Raw genomic sequence first — 7,731 nt, forward strand, 5'->3', positions numbered from 1 at the left:
GGGGATGCCGGCGCCCCGCCTTCCGTCTGAAGTTTCCCTAACTTTCTCTTCTCTGAATCTCTCTCCGATTTCCATCTCCTTTCTCGCCCGCCAAGGCCTACCCCACCGTTTCCTCTTTGTCCCTAGTTCTCTCCCTCCCGTGTCTCCCGGATCTCTCTCCGCCTCTGTCTCTCTGGGTGTCTCTTTGTAGCTCTGCCTCGCCTCCTGTCTGTGCCTCTCTGTGCCTCTCATTTGTCCCCGTCTCTGTGGACTGTCACTGTAAGAGGTCTCAGGGAATCTTTCCATCCCTGGGCCTCATTTTTTTCCGTGCATCTGTCTCTGTCTCTCTGTCTCTCCCTGTCTCTCTATGTCTCCGACTCTCTGATTTTCGATTTCTTGGTCTCTCAGCCCGTCTCTTTCCCTTCCTTCTTGCCACTCCCTAGCCCCCCATCACTGCGGCTCCCCCAGCACTCCCCTAAATCCAGCATATCTGCAGAAGGGTCAGGAAACAGCCAGGCCTCAGCCCCTTCTCTGGAGTATAAGCCCCCCAGTTGGAACCTTGAGTGGCAGGCTCAGCCCTCCCCCCACCCTCCCTCACCTTCCCCGGGAGCCCTGGGCCTTCCCTGGCTTGGCTTGCCCCCACCCACCCATCTGGAGGCTTCCCGTCAGGGGCCCCTTCTGGACCCCACAAGCAGAAGGCTGGAGAGTCCAGGTAGAGAAATCCCCCTGATAGGGAAGGGACAGTCTTGGCTAAAGCAGAGGAAACTCAAATTTCCCGTTCACTCTGCCCTGGTGGAGGCGGGGTGAGAGGAGGAGCAGAGCAGGCCCGAAAACTTGGACCCAAAAGAGGAAGCGACCATATATTGAGACACAGGCAGCACTGGGAAAGCCCTGGCCTCCTCCAGAAGCCCAGCGGAGCCGGCCTGGCCGAGTGAACACTGGCCCGGCAAGGGACTTATCTATCAGCGCTGCACGGATTGGCAGCTGGGAAGTGGCCGGGGCGGGGTGGGGGTGGGGCGGGGTGTCGGGATTTGGGTTCAACAGAATCATTATGCGATGGTTACCCTGCATTCTATTTTGTTGTATCGGGCCTCCTTGGAGAATTACAGGAAGCAAACAGTGATGATGCTGGCTGTTGTTGGTGCTAACAGGTGCTAAATGCTTCCGTATCTGAACTGTTATGAAGTGTGACACCCAACTAGCAAACTAGCCAGGCAGCAGCACCTGGGGATTTGTTAGTTATGCAAATTCTAGTACCGCAAACTAGGCCTATTGACACTCTGGGAGCAGAAGCCCAGGAATCAGTGTGTGGTTGAGCCCTCCAGGCGATTATTTTGATGCTTGCCTAAGCTAGAGATGCCACTGCCTTGTACCAGGGGTCGTTCCTTCGCACCTGCCATCCCTCTGGCTGGAATGTTCTTTCCCAGACCAGCAGGCAGCAACACTTTCGATTCCACCCTCACTGTGGGTAGAGACGGTGCTGTGACAGCTAAGCGATTGTTTTGAGAACTAAACCAAAATTGTTACCCAGCAGGGAGGGAAGCCAAGTATCATCTCCCTAGCAGAATTCCACCATCGCCATCCCCCAAGGTTCCCCGACTGGGGGTGACCGTCCCCCCCAACTCCAAAAGAGAGCATGGTAGATGGCAGGTAACATTGAGGAGTTTGCTTCAAGGAGATCCCCAAAAGAGACACCAGCTTTTCTCCCCAGCAGGGCGGAAAAACAGCCGTTTCTAGTGTTGCTTTTTCCTCCCGAGAGCCGGAAGGGCAGTCTGTGGCCAGAGGAAGCTAGCTGAGGGTAGAAGAATCATGCTGGAAACCCAAGTGGTAAGCAGACCCCTGACTACAAATGCAGGAGCTGAAATTTCCCCACCCCAACCCTCGCCCCCACTCAGCACCCAGGACTGGGAAGACGGGACAGTAAAAGACCCCTCTCCTAAGAATTGGACCAACCGGGGAGAAAGATTTACCAATCCTAAGGCCAAAGGGTCCTCTCCCGATGGCAACGCCCCGCCAAGAATCTCACAGGGCATGGGCCAGTCTGTTTATGATTAAGTCCTACCCCACGGCAGGCCACAGCCAGGGATTGCCTCAGCTGACCAAAAAAAAAAAAGACAAAAAGAGGTATTTGAGGGGCGCCTGGGTGGCACAGCGGTTAAGCGTCTGCCTTCGGCTCAGGGCGTGATCCCGGCGTTATGGGATCGAGCCCCACATCAGGCTCCTCCGCTATGAGCCTGCTTCTTCCTCTCCCACTCCCCCTGCTTGTGTTTCCTCTCTCGCTGGCTGTCTCTCTCTCTGTCGAATAAATAAATAAAATCTTAAAAAAAAAAAAGAGGTATTTGGGAGACCATAGGCATCACCTTCTCTGAGGAAGCAAATGAAAGTGTCCCACCCTGGGGTCCCATTATATGGCCCATGGGATTTCCTTGGTCGCATTTCCACCATCCGAAATATCCTTGTTCGTTTTGTTTCCTTGCTTGTTCTGCCCAGGAGGTTGTTATCTCCTGAAGAGTCGTATCTCCATCTGCCCTATCAATAGAAAGCTATCAATAGTACTCAATAATAAAATAAACAAATAATAAATAAATAAAATAATAAATAATACATAAAACTATCAGTAGTACTCAATAATACTCACTGAACGAACAAACGAATGAATGAATAAATGAATGAATGAAGTGTAGAGCATGACAGTTTCCAGCATGGGCTCTAGAGGTCAACAAACTACAGTCCACCAGTGACAAATTTTGTGTTTCATTGTTTCTGGTTTTAAGTGGCGGGGAAACATCAAAAGAAGATTTCACGGCATGTGCAAATCATATGCAATTCAAATTGCGGTGTCCACAAATAAAGTTCCATCCGCACACCGCCGTGCCCACTCACTTGCGTGTCATCTGTGGTCGCCTTGGCGGTACTACGGCAGCGTTCAGTGTTGCAAGAGAGACTGGTCCACAAAGCCCAAAATATTTACTCTCTCTGGTCCATTTCAGAAAAAAAAAAAAAAAAACAAAGTTGCTGCCTCCGCTCTAGAGGCTTGAATTTCAGCTCTCAGATGTCTTGCTTGCGATTTGGGGCAGGTGGCTTTACCTCCCTGAGCCTCGTTTATCTGATACGGTAAATGGGAATAATAGGAGGTCACCAAGGGTGGTTGGAGCTTGCTCGAGGAGGCCCAGGCACATCGTAAACGCTCGCTAAAGGGGGGCTGGCATTGCATGATCTGTGAAGCTTCGACAACTGCAGCCCATCGTCATCCCCAATAGGTGGATGCAGAAACTAAGAGTCCCGAAGTTGAAGTCACTTAGCCTCAGTGACTCACGGTGACTGTTCAGAACTCCTTACACCCAGGGGCTTGACAGAGATCTATCCACTCCCCCCAAGAAGGGGAAACAAGGCCTGGCAGCCCGGGGAAGGCTCAGGCCACAGCCAGGGAGTGCCATGACGTGCTGCTGTGGTCGGGACATCTGAGCCAGGCAGCCCTGCCCATCGCGAGGCTCTCAGCATCACCCCGCTAGCACCCCACGTTCAGTGGAGTTGCACCTCTGCATTCAGCGGTCTCCCCAAGGTAAGCGTGGGCCGTTTTCCTCACCTCTGGGGTAGGACCCAAATCCTCACTCTTACCATCATAGGGCTCAAGGGAGGGACTGGGCAGGAAGTAGTTGGAGGGAGGAGCACCTTCCCTCCCCCCTGTGAGGCCCAGTGAATAAGGTACCTCCTCCAGGAGGTGTGCCTTGATTTTTCCTAGCAAAATTCATCTCCTTTTCCCTGGGTTCCATTTTGCCCCCCAGCCCCTACCTGTGGCCTCCACCCCCCCCCGCCCCCGCCCCATGTCAACCTCCAGCTGGCCAGGGTCCCCTGTCTCCCCCAGGACAGAGGCAGAGCCTAACAAAGAACATTAGTGATGTTTGCTGAGTAAGTACACAAGTGAGAAAGCAAGCAAGTGAGCAAGGGACCAAACGGGGGTGTGTAAACCAGAAAAGAAGAAAAAAGGGAAGGAAAGAACCGAATCAAATAGAGTTGGTCTTGAGCCATTTTAATGTGTTTTGGGTGTTTTGTTTTGTTTTGTTTTGGAGGGTTTTTTTTTAAGATCTTATTTATTTATTTGACAGAGAGAGAGCAAGAGAGCACAAGCAGGGGGAGCTGCAGAGGGAGAGGGAGAAGCAAGCTCCCCACTGAGAGGAGCCCAATGTAGGACTCTATCCCAGGACCCGGGGATCATGACCTGAGCCGAAGGCAGAAGCTTCACCGACTGAGCCACCCAGGCGCCCCCAGCCAAGGCAATGCTAACGTGTTGAAGGAGGAAAGAGACACAGAAGGGGGAATCGCGTGGTACGAGTTAGCCAAACCTCTGGAAAAGCTGGGTTCGGGTCTCCTCAGCCCCAGATAGGCCAGGAAGACACAGGGACCCGCACGTCGTGTGTACCTGTGGTGCTGTGTGTGCACTGCAAGCTCGGTAGCACGAAACAATTAAGCTTTGCGGAGTTGGGGTGCACAGCCAGCTACTCTGGACGTGTGTATTTCCGATGCATGCTTACGAACGAGGAAGGGGAGGGGTCCCATGTGTGCAGAGGTGTGTCTCTAGTTGAGGAACAACACCGGCACAAGAGCCAAACTGCTCGGCTTCAAATCTCAGCTCTGCCCCTGGCTAGCTGCGTGACCTTGAGCGCATTCTTTCCCTTATCTGGGCCTCGGTTTTCCCACCTAAGCAGTGTGGCTAACAGCAGTGATGATCTCCTAGGATTACTGTCCAGGACAGGGGGCCAGACCCACGTCTGGCAGGCAGTGAGGTGCTCGGTGCGGTTGGCCATCCTTGCTGACAGTCTGGTTCTCCTTGTGATTCGATGCAGGAGTTGATCTTGTGAACACCAGGGTCCAAACACCAGGGCAGACATCCGGACGGAAAGACAGACAGGCAGGAATGTCTGGTACAAGAGTGTTTTCAGAACGCAAATAGCCAAAACAGTCATTGAAAAAGAAATGGCCAGCATAAGTTTGGTAATCAAGCCGTGGAGAAATTTGAGTCATCTCCTTGGGGCTCGATAAAGATCTCTAACTAAGGGTTAAGTAAGCTGCAGGATGCTAGGTACTGAATATGCTGTTTTGTTTTAGAGCGGAGATATATTTGCACAGCAAATTTCTAGAAGGCATAGAAAAAAAAACCCGAGGATTCAGGGGTGAGCAATGTGGCTCTTTCACTGTATATGCTTTTGCCCGCTTGCATTTTCCATGTGCTACTGTTTTGCTTTGTTTTGGTTTTTTAATGTTAAGTACGGAATTGTGGTCAGGTGTGCACACACGTAGAAAGAAACCAGTAGCCGGAGCTGAAGAAGGGAAAATTTAGCACCAGTGACATCAAAGGCAGGAAATGGTGTTTCCCTGCTAAGGGCAGTAGAAGGACACAGGGATGGGGAAGACCCAGGCAGACCAGGGCGAACCCCTACAACCCCTCGGAGGGGCCTGGCAGGAGAAGCCAGATCATTCTGCTGGGAAGCAAGCCTTCCCACCCCAGAAAGGAAGTCCCAGCAGGGCCACCACCTGGAGGGACTCTCCAGCTCGCCCAGGAAGGCAGCCACAAGGCAGACAGACATAGGGGTACAGTAGATACCTCCGTTCAAGTCACACACAGTCATACAAACCGAGACACAAATCACGGCACACACAAACACACCATATGGACACACACACAGACACACACTGAGACACATACCTGGACACATAACCGTAGGTACACAAGAGCAGCGACCAAAGCTAACCACAGGCCCACACAAGGACATGCCCGTGGCTATGGTCACACACACCCACTCACACATAAACAGCTTCCGAGAGACTCAAACTCTCCGGGATGTGCAATCAGAGCTCAAAATATCAGACACCCAGAGGCCACTGAAGGCACACAAGTCACACAGTGACACAAGCGGACCTAGACAGACACGCCAGACACTCAAAACAAAGACACAAACTACAAACGAACACAACCAAAGGAAGCCAGGCCCCGTCCCTCAAACCGCCCAAGATCCACCAGCCCCTAGTGGGGGCTTGTCCTTCACTTCCTTGAGAAACGTCTAGGTCCCTTTTCTTGGCCCCGGCACCCAGTGTAGGCCGCGGGCGACCCCTGCTGGACCAGGCGCCTCAACGCCGAGCTGCAAAGAGGGGCGCGGGGTGGGGTCTAGACTCAGAGAGGGGAAATCTGCTTCTAGATCTTTGGCACCAAATGCAAAGGACGGTGAGGAAAGAGCATGGCGACCGGGGAGAGGGGAGCGGGGACCCGGGCGGCCGGAGCCGGATCAGGCAGGCTTTGAACACGAGAGCCGGGAGGCTGGAGTGGGAACGAAGACCCTCAACCACCCTCCACGAAGCCCGCTCCGCGCCCCCGCCGGGGGCTGCTCTTGGTATGGAGGAAGCCCGAGTGGGCCCGGAGGCGGACTCGCAGCGGCCTAATGAGAGGCGGCGAGGGCGCCCGCCCGGACGGGGCGACCGCCGTCGGCGCAGAGGGAGGGGTGCCCGCCGCCCCGCGTGGTTCTCAGCCAGAAAGTGACCACCAAAGAATCGCCCACGTTCTGGAATGCCCGGGGCGGAAACTGCTAGCGCAGGAGGATTACCAACCAACTTCGACGTGACTTTGAAGAGAAGGGTGAGTCTGCCCCTTCCAGGTCCGACCCGTCTCACAAGCCCTGCCCATTCCCCAGCCCCGCCCACTCCGCCCACTCTCCCGTCATTCTCCCCAGGCTCCGCCCACTTCCCCCAGCTCTCAGCCTTCCCCGCCCGGCCCCCCCCAAGTCCCGCCCATTTCCCCAGCCATCTCCCCTCCAGGCCCTGTCCCCTCCTCAAGTCCCGCCCACTTCTCAGCCATCCCTCTTCCAGGCCTTGCCCACTCCCCAAGTCCCTCCTACTATTCCTATCATCTCCCTAGGCTCCGCCCACTTCACCAGCTCTCAACCTTCCAGGCCTTGCCCACTCCCTAGTCCTGCCCACTTCCCAGCCATCCCCCTTCCAGGCCTTGCCCACTCCCCAAGTCCTGCCTAGCATCTCCCTAGGCTCCGCCCACTTCGTCGCCATCAGTTTCCCAATCCCGCCCACTTCGCTGTCATTCTCAGGCCCCGCCCACTTCCCCAGTTCTCAGACTCCCAAGTCCTACCCAACCTCAGTCCCGCCCACTTCCCTGTCACTCTCTCTAGATTCGGAGCGTTTCCCAGCCATCAGCCTCCCAGGCAGGCCCTGCCCACTCTCCTGCCCCTCCTACTTTTTTACCTCTCTCAGTCCAACACCACCCTCTTCTCAGGCTCCGCCCTTTTATTGCCTAGCTAAAATCCTCTCATTTCCCGGGTTCCACTTTTCAAGAACCCTGCGGCCCCTTCCCAGGCTAAGCCTTTGAACCATCCCCATCCCTAGTCTAACTGCCCTGCCCACAGTGGTGTTCACTGTCCACGCCCCATCCCGCTCGCGAACTCCAACCCCCGTCCGGGTGGGTGCGCCCGCCCTGTCGTCCCCACAGTCGATGAATTTACCACGCACGATCTTGGCCCTGCCCCAGCTGGTGATCTGGCGCCAGCGCCCGTGGCCCGGGGACCTGCGCAGGACACTCCTGCCCCACCTGGCCGCACACCTGGCCCACCAAGTTGTTGGTGCCTTTGGAATGTTGAGTCTGCGGCTGGGTGAGCCCCTCCCCACCAGCCTTGAGGCCCCCCAGGTCCACCACCCAAAGATCTCTGGAGGGGTCCGTCTGTCTGTTTTTACCCAAGGGTCGCTAGACGGGGG

The sequence above is a fragment of the Ursus maritimus genome, unplaced genomic scaffold (genome assembly GCF_017311325.1).
Source record: "Ursus maritimus isolate PB19 unplaced genomic scaffold, ASM1731132v1 scaffold_14, whole genome shotgun sequence".
NCBI classification, from domain to species: domain Eukaryota; kingdom Metazoa; phylum Chordata; class Mammalia; order Carnivora; family Ursidae; genus Ursus; species Ursus maritimus.